A 15,009-nucleotide genomic window follows, 5' to 3' on the forward strand; every position below is an offset into this window, starting at 1 on the left:
GAAGTTGGGCTAAGCGTGGCACCACATGGTGGCATGGGTTGAGAGGAAACTCAGTCAGCCCCTGGCCCCTCCTGGAGTGAGGCCCAAGCCAGCCCACAGCCTCCTGTTCCCCTGCCCTGACTGCAGAGAATGTCCCCAGAGACGGGCAACTCACCAGGATGAAGACCTACCCTGCCTCACCAAGTTGTAGTTAAGAAAGCTCTCCACGATTTAGCATCCTCTGAGGGGAAGAGGCAGGAGGTGCTGAGCACCAGTTGTTCCTGGCTGGCAGAGACTTCAAAAGCCAGAGTCTGGCCCAACCCATGCCCGACAAGTGACCTCACTGTAGCACAATCGAAAGCGGGGCATCCAGCATCTGCTTGAAGGCCTTGCTCCCTCCCCAGGCAGCCTAACCCACTTAGAGCTAAACTGTGTTTGTACCTAGGAATACACATCTCGCCAAGTACAAGCTCTTTGAACACAGGAACGATTTTCTCTGTCTTTGTATCTCCAGTCCCAGATCTGGGGCACACAGTAGGAGCTTGTTGACTGAACAAGCACCCCAAATTGTTAGAGTCTGTATTGCTATCCATCCTGTGACTGTCCCTCCTCGTTCCTATGAGGTAGGAAGGTCAGGTAGGAAAGTCATTTTCATTTTTACATATGGTGAAAATTGAGACCCAGACAAAGTAAACTCAGGCCTGCCCCCAAGCTTCTGGCCAGCAGTGGTGGAAAATGGCCAGCAGGGCAGCTCTGTGTTCTGAAGCCGGCCTCCAGCCCCGGCTGTCCCAAGACTCCCAGGAGACGGGGCAGAGCTGCTATTCTCTCCTCCCTTCCCCACACACTGACAAGGACAAGAGGCCCAATGATCCTAGTGAAGGAGGACTTGGTCCCCTTAGGCCATTGACTCTCTCTCTTCCCCATATTGGTTCTTTGCATGACTGAGAAGCCACCCTGAAAAACAAACCTGAACCCAATAAGACCAGGGCAGGCAAACAGGAGCCTTGAGGACCACAAGCTCTCTGTTGCTGGGGACCCCTTTGTTGGGGAAGGGGCGGCAGAAATGGGCTGGTTGTGGAGTCAGCAGACCTGGGTCCTAATACCATTTATGTGTAACCTGATCTCAGAGCAGATCACCTTCGAACTTCTTACCAGCTCTAAATCGGCAGCCCTCTGGTGCAGGGACTTCACTGACTGTCACCCAGGGGGACCTCGGAGTCTAGGAAGCATGCTCTGTGGCGTGATTGGGCAGAAACCCGCAGGGTGTGACTACTTAGACCTTCATCATACCCCCTCCCCCAGCTCTCCCCCTCTGAGACTGCCAGGCCTCTCTTCCCTCCCCAAGTGACCTGCATCCCATGGTCTGTTTTCAGTCAGTATGTGCCCATGTGTACCCTTGTCCTCCCCATTCTAATGGCAGCTTCTAGAGAGAGAGAAGGAGAGAGACAGAGACAGTGACAAAAGAGAGACAGAGTCAGGGAGAGAGAGACAGACAGAGACACAGAGACAGAAAGACAGAGAGGAAAAGAGACAGAGAGATAGACAGAGACAGAGGGAGACAAAGAGAAATAGAGAGAAAAAGAGAGAGAGGCACAGAGACAGAGAGACAGAAAGAAAGAGACAGACACAGAGACAGAAAGACAGAGACAGAGAGATGGAGACAGACAGACAGAGCGAGCCAGTGGGAGCGGGTTCATTCACCACCACTGAGCACAGTTCGTTGAGTAGGTGCTTCATGAAACGTTCGATGACTGGCACAGGGCAGGTGCTTAATAAAGGCTTACTGATTCTAGGAAAGGACCAGGGAGTCTACTATGGACCCTAGACTTTTGAACAGATGCCAAAGAATTAAAAGATTTGTAAAAATCAAGCTAGTATTAATTAAATGCTCACCACTGACCAGAACTATGCACACAAAGAGAAAAATCAGCCCCCTGCCCTCAGGACCTTACATTCCAATGAGGGAGATAGCATATTTGTACACGGGCATCTGCAAACTGGATGAGGAAATAAATAAAATAATCAAATAGATACAGCGTTTGGGGGAGAAAGGGCCCCAGGACCTGGCTGGGAAGCTTGAGGAAAGGCTTCATGGAGAAGAGGGCTCTTGAGCTGAACCTTAGAGGAAAGCAGGAATTCTATGAGGTGGTGGTGAAGAGGGAGTGCATCAACGTCATGGAGATACCAGTGCAAAGGCACGGAGGTGGGAGATGTCAATATGGACAGATTAAGAAGTGCATGGAGGAAAGTAAGATGTAGTAAGTCTGGAAAGGTAGGAAGCACCGAGTTTATGAAAAGACTTAAAATCTCATAGCTTTCCTCTAGACAGGAACACAGTTCTGTAGGCCTGAGACACTAGAGACAATTCTGGTAAGAACAAGAAGGGGGAGCTGTCTTACGCTAGACAGAGGTGACTGCATAGGGAGCTCTCAGAGGTGAACCGATTTTTTTTTTAAAGGAAGTAGAGAAGATGAAAGCCAGGATAAGTACTGGTAGGTGTGGTGGCCAGAAGGTGAAAGTCCAGAAGTAGCTGAAGCTTGTGATAAAATCCCAGGACAATAAAGTGGTGGGTTTGGGGTTGTTTTTCAGTTCTGTCTTCTCCCACTTAATAGTATCTTATTTTTTTCAGTTACATGTAAACATAGTTTTCAACATTCACCTTTATAAGATTTTGGGTTCCAATTTTTTTCTCCCTCCCTCCCCTCTTCTGCCCCCACCCCAAGATGCAATCTGATATAGGCTATACATGTATGATCATATTAAACATATTTCCTCAGAACAAAAGGGAAAAACCATGAGGAAGAAAAACAGCAAATAGAAAATAGTCTGCTTTGACTTCAGCTCTGTTGATAGCAAGATGGCCCCAGGTCAAACAGACACCCCATCTCCTGGCCCCACGTGCTTGCTCTGTGGACCCATCCCGCCCAGCTCTGCAATTCTGTGACTAAAACGGACCCACAAGAAACAACCAGGAGTATTGGACAGTTCAGTCTGGACTGACGGCTTGGTCCCACCCATTCATATGCTCTCTCTTTGCCTCTCACTGTCTTCTCTCTCTGTCTGTCTCTCTCAGTCTGTCTCTGTGTCTCACTTTCTCATTGTCTGTCTCTCAGTCTGTCTGTCTTTCACTCTCTTATTGTCTCTCTGTCTCACTGTCTTTCTCTGTCTCAGTCTGTCTCTGTCTCTCTGTCTGTCTCTCAGTCTCTCCCCTTGAGAAGTCCATGTGGTGGATCCACTCAGTCTGCCCTGGGCTTAGGACATGCAGGTGCTGGCTGTGATCTAGGGTCCTTCTGCCTGCAGGAGGGCTGCCGTGCCTTGTATTCTGAGGACAGATGAGTATGTGAAGGATCTCTCACTTGTTAGGTGGAAGTCATTAGGGTCGATTTCAGAACTGCTGAGTTAATGATTCGCCTGCTTTCAGGGCAGCCCTGCTTCTTAGCCAGGGCTGGCCCTAACTCAGCTGTGGACAGAAATCTGAAGATCCTGATGACAAACTTCTTTCTCCAGAGCGAAGTTCTGTACTCATGTAGATTCAGCTTGACTGGGACCAAAAGACCCAAGAGCCACAAACCCCAAGAGACAGATCCCCTCCCCCACCTTCCAATCTCCTTAGGAGAAGTAGGCAAGTCAGTGTGGGTTGCCAAGCTTTGTACCTACAGGAAGGAGATGGGAGAATGCCAGGCAGTCTAACACGTGTCCTTGATTTTAGAGGAGAGGTTATGAAGGGAGAGGCCAAATCAACCAGTCAATGCCCATTTATGAAGTGTCAGCTCTGTGCTAGGCACCCTGGCTACAATAATGGACATGTAAAAGCCTCTGCCTTCAAGGAACTTACATGCTAATGGGCTCCCACTCTGGTGGGAGAGACTTCCTGGGTCAGACATGGCATTTTACAGAGGAGGATGATGTAGTGGACAGGTAGAGGAGCAACAGAAGCTCTTACCAAGCTGGATGAGCCGGATCCCAAGCTGGAGTCAGTCCCTAGAAAGCAAAGAATGTCCCCATTCAAGTCCTCTTTGACCTTGGAGACTATCAGTTCGGATGACACAGATGTGCCCTGTCTCTGAGCTGGCCAGGACCCATCAGGCACCTCATGTGCTCCCAGCATCTCAACATCCCCAGGTGACCAACAAGACAGGAGGGGACTGGTTGGGTAGTCATCAAGGGCACATCAGAGAGCTTCTGCCCACTGGGCTCTGCAAGAAGTGTAATGCCAGTGTCATGTATGAGGTCACACAGTCAAACACTTTGGGTAAGAAGTGGCCCTGGCATTAACACTGAGGTTGCCAAGGATGATGTTGAGAAGGGGAAAAGGGAGGCACAGGTCTCTCCATCTTCATCCCATCCACCACCCCCTATCCCCCATACTCCTTCATAAAGTGACTCAAACACAGAAGGAGCCAAATATTTGTTGACTCAATTGCTGAGGAATGGAATTCTAGTGGCATCCCTGTCCTTCCCCATCACCTTTGGGATAAAGTCTAAACCTCTCACCCTGGCATTCAAAGCCTTCCAGGATAGACTTCTACTGGACTACTCCCAAGGGCAAAACTACGGCTAAAGGGAGAGATTTGGAGATCTGAGTTTTGGCCTAATAGAAGGAGGCCTGGCTAGTCAAGCCACAGGGCAGGAGGCTAACTGATGGAGGCACACACTCCCAGAGAGAACCTTACTAGGTCTGGGTCAGAGGGCTTCTTCTTTTGAGTGGAAGCTAGACTCTAATTTCCAGGGCTCCTTCCAGCTCCAGGATGCCATGACTCATCCTCCCCGCTTACTCATAGACTTTCTCCAGCCACATCGGATGACCCACAGCTCCTTGAACATGCCCTGTGGTTTTCTGCAGGGGAGTCTTTGCCCATGCAGTCACCCCTCCCCAGCATGCCCTTGCCTCTTTGCCAGCCCAAATCCTGTCTTTTGTCCCAGACAAGCCTGAAGCCCTTTGACCTTGCCACTATGGGCAGACCAATTGTGGAGGACAGGTTCTGGGCAGGTGTCCCACCAGCCTGGAAGCCCAGACACCAGATAGCCTTCTTCTGGGTCAGCTGAGGACCCTGGAGAGGAAAGTCCACAGCCTGTGTGAACATCCCAGGCTGGAGGAGGCTGGGGCTCTGGCCACTGGTTGGTCACTTACTCTTACTGCCTTAGCTCTAAAAGTTTCAGTCATGTCAGGACTCACTGAGTGCTCCCAGGGGAAGGGCTCATGTTGGGCCTGGGGACATGGACAAATCAGCAGGGGAGTCCAGTCTAATGGGGTGTGGGGGGGAGATGAACACAAGCAGATTGAGAAAGGGCTAAGGGCTAGGAGAGGGCTGGAGTCCCACCATAAGACAGGCTCAGGAAGTAGAAGGGAGTTCAGCAGCCACGGCATCTCACCCATACAGTGAAGGAATCCTCCCCAAACCCCACAAATGTTGGTCCAGGTTCTGCCCAAAGAGCTCCAAAGAAGGCTTGCCCACCAGGTCCAGGGGCTGCCCATTGCCCTTGGGGCACCCCTCTGCCTGGCAGCTGGTGTCTTCTAACCAGGACTCACCCCATTGCTGCCCTCAGCGGTGGCCCCCAGGGCCGAGCAGAACAAGCCTTATCCTGCTCCACCAGAACTCAGACCAATCCTCAGGACCCCCAGGATCTTCCTCTTCTCTAGGTCCTTCCGATGTCATAGATTCTAAGGCTTTCACCCTACCTGTCACCTGTTTCTCTGGCTTATTCATGTTCTTCCTAAAACCCGGTGCCCAGACCTCAGGGAAGGGTCTGAGGAGCCATCACCTCCACCAGCCCTGGTCCAGGCCCCTTTTATGCTGTCGGGAGCCAAGGAAGGAGGAGGAGGAGGAGGCTAGAGACAAGAGGAGAAGGTTGTAGGAGTAACTGGAGCAGCCCTCTGGGGTCCCTTACTCCACCATCAAGCTGCTGAAGCTCAGGGCAAGCCCAGCTCTAACCTGTGGGGCGCACTTACCTTCATAAGGGAAGAAAATGCTCATTTCAGTTTTAAGTTAGGGAAAAATCAAGGTGCCATTCCCATCCAAATTCCAGGGCACTTTAACATCTACCCATGGACCTTTACAACCTCCTGATCAAGTCCAAGGTCTTCAATTTGCAGATAGTAAAACTGAAGCTCCGAGGTTAAGGGACTCACCCAAGGTCACAAAGCTAGAGAGAGGCAGAGCCAATCTCCAGATCCCTTGAGCGCAGCCTCCTGTCCATCGCTCCCCAAGGCCAAGAGAGGGAGGGGCCCAGGCAGGGTTTGCTCACCCCAGGCCACAGATGATAAGGAGTGTACAGAGTCAAGAGACATCATAAATTAGAATTTGCCCAATGGGACGACTGATTTAATGTCATTGGTGAGAGGGAGAAGAGCCGAACTGGCATAAACAGAAATGGGGATGTTGGAAGGAGCTGAAGATGAGGTTCAGTTTGGACACGTTGGGTCTGGGGCCCATCGGCTCATCCTGGAGGGAGAGTCTAGAGGAATCTATGGTGAGAGAAGGACAGCAAGGGGAAAGCCCACCCTGCTGCAGAAGGAGAGCCATCAAAGCAGGCGGAGAAGGGGCGGTCAGACAGAAGGAGGAAGTCCCAGAAGAGGGGCTTGGCCCCAAGGCTGCCCAAAGGCTGAGACTCAGGAAAGGCCCATTGGCTTGACCAGTGAGGAGGCCAGAGAGCCTCTGAGGAGAGGCCAAGACAAAGGGGCTGAGAGGCCAGAGCAGGTGCAGGCCCTCCTCTCTCCCCCACAGACCCCCTGCTGTTCTGATGCTGGTCCACCCATCCCTCTGTGATCTGGGGGTCTATCCCCTATCACAGTCACCATCAGTCCTCAGGCATCCACCAACAGGTGACAAAGCCAGCAGGGGCCTCGGAAGCCATCCCCACTATTCCTCCATCTTACAGAGGAGGGGACTGAGTCCCAGAGGGAAGGGACGAGCAGGAGGCCAAAGAGGCAGCGATTCTGCACAAATCCCTCCCACGACAGAGAACTCACTACCTTACAAAGCAGGCCATTCTCCCATTAGACTGATGCTCTGTCTTCTTCCCCCTCAGATCTGGGTCTGATCTCTCTCCAGTGGGGTGTGACATCCTGACCCCCCCCAGTCCTGTGACTGAGCTGGACCCCACCCTTCCCTCTGGTATAACGCGTAGGGGAGGGACCGGAGCCAGCCAGGCAGTCCTTGCCCCAGGCCTGGATGCCAGGAGCACAACAAGCAGCTGCCATGACAACCCCTCCAGTCTAGGCAGGCTCCTAAACACGGCCTCCTCTCCCTCCCACAAAGGCCAGCTGGCCCCGCCCATCCCCCACCTCCTCCTGGTTTCCTTGCTAGCACTGGAGGTTCCTCTGGGGAAGTGCCCTGAGCTCGGAGCCTCCTGGGCCATAGGGGAGAGGGATCACAGGCTCAGAGTTTGAGAGGCAGAACCTCAGGGACCCTCTGGTCTGCACGCCTGCCCTCCCTCCACTTTACACATCAGGAAACTGAGGTTGGCTCACCTAGCAAACCACTCAGGGGCACAGTCAGGATTCAAAACCCGCTCTCCAGTCAAAGGAGACCTAAGAGGTCGCCCACCAGACCATGCAAGTCCTCAGGCCACCAGCCCGAGGCAGCCCGATGCAATCCGAAGCGTGGTGTGAAATGCCGTTCTCAAGGCTCTCAGGGAATCAAAACCAGGACCTCAGTGGTCTGGTTCAACTTCCCTCAAAAACTGAAATGACCTCAACAAGGTCCCTGGCAGAATTGTGCCATACTCGTGGAGGAATACTTCCAGAGACAGGGAACTCACTACCTTATCCAGAGAAAGGAAATAACCAGGACTGATTTCTTTTGAGGAAAATTCTTTAATTAGACCAATTCCCTGTGCCTTCTGCCCCTTGACTCAGTATCTGCTCCCTCTCCTCTGGGACACTGCCCCACCCCAACCCCGAGAAAACAGAGGCTCTGAGAGTTTCTGTGACTTTCAGAGGATCAGAGCAGAGGAGGCAGGACTTTTTGACCCAGTGCTTTGCCCAGAGTACCTGCTGGTGCCCCCAGCACAGGTCCTGCCAGGACTTTCCCAGCTCTCTAGATGGTCAGTAGAGGAAGGTTTCACTTTGGGAAAAATGAATAACATGAAAAAAGCCTCCCAGAACCCAGATATGTAAGGAGGCTGCCCCAGCTCCCGAGCACAGCCCCGGGGCTTCGGCCACCCAGCATCTGGCCACCTTGCGGGCTGGGGACTGGGGCTGAAAGCTGGAGCAGTCAGACGTGAGGCAGAGCCTTTCAGCTCAGCCCGGCCTGCATTTGACTTTCCTGGGAATCGACTGCAATCTCACTGATTAAACTCATAAGAAAACCTGGCCCAGTTTTGCCAGTGGGGAAGAACTAACCCCCTAAAATATGGGCCAGGCTTCGGGACTCCGAAGTGTCTGGAAGGACATGTCCCTTGGGCCGCTGAGACCCTCCTATCTCCCTTCTTAAAAATAGAGATGGCAAATGAGAATCATGAAGGCAGAGGCATTGGGCAGAAGGCAGGACCTCATAGGTGGGGCGTCACTGGGGCTCAGCCTCTGACCCAGCGATCTCCCTGCCCCCGGGCAGACAAAGACAAGGAAAGTTCCCCTAAAGGTCCCACCAAAGTGTCCATCCCAGCCCCTTGGGTGGGAAGGAGGACTGCATGGCCCATGTAACGGGTACCACGGTGCCGTAAGAAATGGAGAATATCAGCAATCTGGAGAAAGGTGGCAAGGCTCGGCTGAGCTGGCACAGAGCAAGATAGACAAAGCCAAGAGATCAGTTAGAGCCTCTGAGGAACTGAAAACAAAGGATACCCCAGAAAAGCAAGCCTTAAGCCTCGCTGCAGAGAGGTGGGGGACTATTGGCATAGAATACTGCATGCATTGTCAGATGCTCTCCCTCTATGGGGTCCTCCAGGTCCAATATTTCTCTCAATCACAGGACAGCGCATTTAGGGTGGGGTGTGTGGGTGGGAAGGGTTGAAATGACCAGGATATAAAGGGTGTGAGGGTCCCATAGTGCCAGGGATACTGAGATCTGGCTTTTGTCCACTCTGCCCTCACACCAGCGCTCCTCCCACCACCAGCCAGGCCCTCCCCCTCTGGACTCATCTCAGCCTTGCAGGACTCCTCCTCAAGCACAGGTGATACCAGTCACCTCAGCAAGTCCAGAATGGGCTTCTCCCGGTAATAGGGAATGATTCAACACATACAAGGAAAGTTCTGGTGCCCAGTGCACACAGCCACCCCTTGCCAGGAGGCTGCCCAGCCCAGGCCAGGATGGAAGCCCCAGGGTTCTGCTTCCACTGCGAGCAGCAGTTTGGATAGAAATGTCAGCCATTCTTGGCAGCCACCAAAGGCTGATTCAGGAGCTTTGGCCAATTAATTGTCCTCCGTGTCCGCTTTCATAAAGCATTCCCCTGCCTGCCCATCATTCCCAAATACTGTGTCATGTGAAGGGAAGCAGTGACTACCCAACCGTTTCCTGAACACCCAGTCCTGATGTGAAGAGGCCATGTCCAGCTGGCCCACGCTAGGCATCCATCCTGATTGAGGCGCAGGGAGGACACCCAGGGGCACGGATCAGAGCCTCTCCCCACCCTCCCCCTGCCCCCTTGTACCATTGTACCAGGACTACACTGTTGCACATGGAAAGGAGATCCTGCATGCAAACCCCCAGCCGTCCTCCACCCCCCAGGACTGGTTCTCCTCAAGTATGTGGAGAGGCCACAACTGTCAGCTGACAGCAGCCAAGTCATGAGGGCTTAGGGGAGGGGACTGCTCCCACCCACCTTCAGCAGTGAGAACTGGTCTGACAGTCCAGACCTTACTACAGTACTTCCTCTTCTCTGACCCAGGGGTGGCCCCAGCTAAGCTCTTTGGCCTGTTTACACCAGCAGAGGAAGAGGAAAGCCCAGAGTCATCTGGCCCCAGCCCCCACTGACAGCTGCCTGAAGCTGGTGCTCAGCATGGCACCATATTGAGTAGCTGAGCCTTTGCCTTCCAGACAGAGGCAGTTACTTGGCATGGTCACCCTTCAATGACCAAATTGGAGTTTTGTGTAGACTATGAGCCTGGCCCAGAAGGAAGGAGATGGAAAACACACTGGACCACACGTGGGCAGAGGGTTTTCTGCATCTCCTTCTGAGATCTCACATTTGTCCCAGTCAAACTTCCGTGTTCATCATGGCACTGCTCCAGCTCACCAAAATGTTTTTAAGTCCCTGTCACATGAGCAGTTACCCAGCTTCACCTTGTTTTCGAGTCTGATAAGACATAAGACACATGCCTTCATCCAGGGCCAAGGACAGAGCCCAGAGGCACTCCACTAAAGACTTGAGCTCTTGAGGTTGACTTCAAGCCACATATGTATGTATGAAGTCTCCAGTCTGATTGGAGACATCCTGGTCCATGAGGAGAAGTATCAGGAAGGGAGGGTGTGCATCCCAGGGCTGCATTAAGCTTCTTGGAAGCCTCAGTTTCCCCATCTGTAGCCCTGTCAGAATGGTGAGGTTTGAATCTCAAGTCCACAGAGTGATATGCAAACTTTCAGGCATCAGATTAATACTGTAGCCTTCATTATCAGAAAGGTATCCTGTTCTGGGTCACCATGTCTTTTCCGCAGGTCCCACCATGTTCTGAAATTCTGCCTCTCCCTCCCGTTTTTGAAAACCAGGATCACCATCGTTCCCCCTCCCATCACCTGGCACAGTGCATGGCACACAGTAGGTGCTTAATAAGAGTTTATTGACCAACTGACCATGATTCTCAGAGATCCATCTGTCACAGCTCCTGGAATCACATCAGCAGATTCATTCCTTGACCGAAGCTGAATCACCTGGATCAGGAGATCTGATCAGTCTCCTCGCTGTCTTACCACCTACCCCACCCCCCAAGCATGTTTGTCCTGCCCTCTCCAGGCTGAACATCCACCTCCTTGGCAGAGCCACAGGCGCCTGCTCCATCCCAGTCGGAATGCTCTGGCTTTCTCTCCCTTCTTTGGTCTGCCGCCTTGGACAGTCCTGAAGTTTTAGATCATCTTTTTGTTTTCTTTCCCCTTGCCCCCCCCCCAAGTCTCTGCATGCCCTAGACACTCATTCAGCCCTAAGAGGCCAAGTCCTGTGTGAGGCAGGCTAGGGCTACAAAGACAAAAAGGAAGCAGTCCCTGACCTCATGGAGCATGACGCCTCTTCTTGTGCCTCCAAAACTCTTGCATATCTGCCCTTTGGGATACGTCCCTTCTACCACTGTCTGGGCACACCCTACAAGGTCCCAGCTTGTCTGCATTCCATAGAAGCCTTCCTCACTGGGCTCCTCTGGTTGCATTGCACAGTCCTCCTCTTCACACACAATATTCCAGACAAACTGGGCCAGGGAGCGATTCCCTGATTTCATCTCATGCTCTCCCACCTCACACCAGGAATTCCGAAAGGCTGCGAATGCACTCTACCCTAATATTGGCCTGTCCAGTCCAAGTGCCCTTTCTCTGTGAGTCATTCCTCCATCCACTCAGCTAAACCAGAAAGAGAAAAGAAATCCCCTAATCAGGCCAGGAGCTCCTCCAGAACAAGTTTTCTTGTTTTCACCTTTGCATTTCTAGCACCCAGTCCAGGGCCTGCCTCAGTCAGAGTTAGACCTCAATAAAGGCTTGAGTTCATGTTCTTGGGCTCAAAGATCCCTGCAGAAGGTGGCTGTAGCCATGAGATTAAAAGACACCTGCTCCTTGGAAGAAAAACCCTGGCCAATCTGGACAGCAGACTAAAAAGCAGACATCACCTTGCCGGCAAAGGTCTGTGTAGCCAAAGCTGTGGCTTTTCCAGTAGCGATGTATGGCTGTGAGAGGTGGACCATGAGGAAAGCTGAGAACTGGTGGTGCTGGAGAAGACTTTGGAGATTCCCTTGGACAGCAAAGACATCAGATCAGTCAGTACTTAAACATACGCTGTTCACTGGAAGGTCAAATACTGAAGCTTAAATACTTTGGCCACATTGTGAGATAAGACTCATTGGAAAAGACCCAGATGTTGGAAAAGATTGAAGGCAAAAGGAAAATGGATGGCAGAGGAGAAGATGGATGGATAGTGTCACAGAAACAATGAGCTTGAGCTTGGCCAGACTTGGGGGAATGTTGGAGGATAGAAGGGCCAGATGTGGCTGTGGTCCACGATGTCACGAAGAATTGGACATGACTGAACAAGACAAAGGAGGCTTCCGACAGAGGCCATCTGATTTCAGTACTGGGATCTCTCGCCTTCATACCGACCACAATCCACCTGGTGCCTTGGCTGGGGGTGTCTCCTGGACCCTCTATTAGACTGGAAAGTCTCTGAGGGTCATTGTTGTTCTCCATATCTCAGGCATTCAGCACAGTTCCTTGTACAGAACTGGTGGTGGAAGTGGAATTTTATCGGGTTATGATTACTTTTCAGAGCCTCTCGTAGCTCTCAACCCATCTGCATTGGCCATGACATCACTGCCATTGTCTGCTTCCTGTATGGTCTGTCCTCTAGTTTTTGGTCTCTGACTGGTGCTCCTTCCCATCAGCGCAGGCCACTCCAAGGTACCCCCGGAAGGCACACAAGCCACCTTGGACCATCTTCTCAGGGGTCCTTCTATGCCCGAGGATGGAGTGGGCCATGCCCCTCCCTCCCCTTTGAGGAGCCTAGTCCCATCGCAGCCAAGGAGGTGTCTCTAAATACCTGTCCATTAAGCAGCAGGCTCTTACTTGTTAGCGCCTGGAGACCGTGAACCCAACGGTGCATGAAGTTTTTCACTTCTCACTGCATGTGCATACATGCAAGGTTCTGAGCTCTGATTCCTAACATCACTTCCTCGGTATCCCAGGACTGTAGAATCACAGAGCTGAGTCACCCCAGCTCTGAGATGCCCCCCTTGGAGGGGGCCCACCCAATCTAGCCCCTGGCTATTAAGGGGTCCCCAGCCTCTGCTGGACACCCTCCTGAGCCTTCCTCCCCAGGCAGCCCCATCCACAGAGATGAAGCTCCTTCTAGCACTGAGTCACTATCTTCTTCTTAGCAGAACAAGCCTCACCTAGGCCCCTAACTGTGCTCCTGAGGACCTCTGAGCCCAGCTATCCCACTCTGGAACCTTTTCCTTCCCAGGCTAAACATCTCCAGTCCCTCCTGCCTTTTTGTCGGTGGGAGCCGAGGAAATGCTATCAGTACATGCCTTCTTCCCTCTGTATCTCACACCTGCCCTCCCATGTGTCCAATCTTCTCCCCAGGTCAGTCATCTTCTTGGCTTGCCCATCACCCATCCCCACTCCTCCCTGTGGGCACCCTGGCCCTTTCCCTCTCTTCCTCTCTCAGGGGCCTCATCAGCCCCCATGGGCTTAATGATCCTGTGTGAGTAGGTGATGTCTCCTCTCTCTAGCCACCCCTGCTCACTCTCTCTCCTGAGAATCTCCTCCATCACCAGCTGCCTTTGGACACTTCCAGCTGGCTGGCTAGTAGGCAGCTAAGACTTCACATATCTGCCACAGAGAAAACTCGGTCTACGGGGGGACCTTGTTCCTCAGGAAGAGGACATAGATCAGTCAGTAGGAGACAGAATGGGGCAGGACATACATGAACAGGTCAGACGGGAGATGGGGATCCAGAAGGGCCTGGCACCTGAGAGGGCCAAGAATTCTAGCAAATGTTGCAGGAGAGAAGCTTAGAGAAGAGGGAGAGAGGGCAGATGGGCACTGTGTCCAGCTGGTGATGGGAGGGAGTCAGTGGTATCCCACCTGGGCACCCTGGAATAGTTGGGGAACTTGGAGCAATGCAGTGAGGATCTGATTGAATCCTACCCTCCCGACCTGCCCAGAGGAGGCCCCTGGGAAGGAAGCCCCTGGGAGGGTAGCCCCTAGGAGGGAGGCCCCTGGGAAGGAGGCCTAGAGGCTGGGACCTGTTTTCCCTGGGCTGCCTGCTAGAGGATCCTGGCACCAACCCTGTAGAAGCTCCCATGAGAACCAGCCTAGCATCACTGCACTGCACACTCCTGATGACTCACGGGCAGAATTAGACAACCCACAAAAAGCTTTTCTTTTGTGTAAGGCCACTGAGGAGGCCAAAGCTGCTGCAAGTCTACTTGGTAAGAAGCTGGCCCCTCAACTCCCAAACAGGAGGGAGAGTGAACCCAGGGACTCAGGGAGGCCCCACCAGGGGTCCCCCAGTCACCCTCCCCAGGAAGGAGGGTGTTTTGAAATTCTAAGGACCCAAGCAGATCCAGAGATGAGCTTGTCGACGGAGGCCAGAAGATGCAGAGGAGACTCCAGATTTAAGCTGGAAGCCAAGAAAGCAGCAGCAGATGGTCCCTACCTGCTGATTAGCCTGGCCTGCCTCTCTAGGCTGGCTCATGCCTTGGAGGCTAGACCACCTGTTAGTCAGCCCACCTTCTACCTGGAACTCTGGCTCAAAAAAGGGAGAGGCTGACAGGGCTCAGCCTCCGCAGAGACCTTCCACCCAGGCCCCAAAGAATGCCAGTCAGCAGATACATCAGTGACAGATGTCTGAGGCACCAGTCTGGACATCTGCTCCACGAGTCAGCCTGGAGGGCATGGCATAGCATGGCGTGGTGTGGTCACCCAGCTTTCTCCCAGAGGTGGTGCTACTGGAACAGGATCTAGAGAGTCAGAAAGTCTGGGCACAAGCCCAGAGAGGAGCACCCAGCCTGTTGGCGGAGAAGCCGCCTGACAAGTTTGGGGAGGAGCCCCACCAGGGAGACTCCCACGGTTGCAGCCTCGATCAGGCTGGTGGGCAAAGAAGACACCACGTCTAGATGTCTCCAGCCTAGGCACAGCACCTGGCACACCAGGCCAGAGACACCATTTCTGCAGGCACTCCTCCTCTGAAGTGGCTGTGAGCCCTGGGCCTTCACCCCAGGCCTTCCTGGCCCCAGGCCCAGTCCTTGAGGATGCTTTCATCTGCACCTCTTTGGAGCTCCTGCCCTCGGGCCCAGCCCAGCTGACCAGCAAGTGTCAGCGGAGCCCCCAGGCCTTCCTGGCCAGCCAGACCTTCTCCCCCTAGAACAAACTGCCCTTCCTGGTCTCCTCCATT

General features: G+C 53.0%; 1 protein-coding gene across 4 annotated transcripts in view; it reads right to left on the reverse strand.

The window, feature by feature from the left end:
• CAMKK1 (calcium/calmodulin dependent protein kinase kinase 1) overlaps positions 1-15,009 on the reverse strand; it is a 65,818-nt gene that overhangs the window by 28,478 nt on the left and 22,331 nt on the right. The window contains exon 1 of one of the 4 annotated variants that reach the window (XM_072618960.1): positions 6,953-7,198. The exons of 2 other annotated variants lie outside the window; for them this stretch is intronic. The gene's annotated coding sequence lies outside the window, so the exon portion shown is untranslated. One more of the 4 variants, XM_072618961.1, reaches the window with a different exon arrangement.

Source organism: Notamacropus eugenii, chromosome 6 (assembly GCF_028372415.1).
Source record: "Notamacropus eugenii isolate mMacEug1 chromosome 6, mMacEug1.pri_v2, whole genome shotgun sequence".
In the NCBI taxonomy this organism is placed as follows: domain Eukaryota; kingdom Metazoa; phylum Chordata; class Mammalia; order Diprotodontia; family Macropodidae; genus Notamacropus; species Notamacropus eugenii.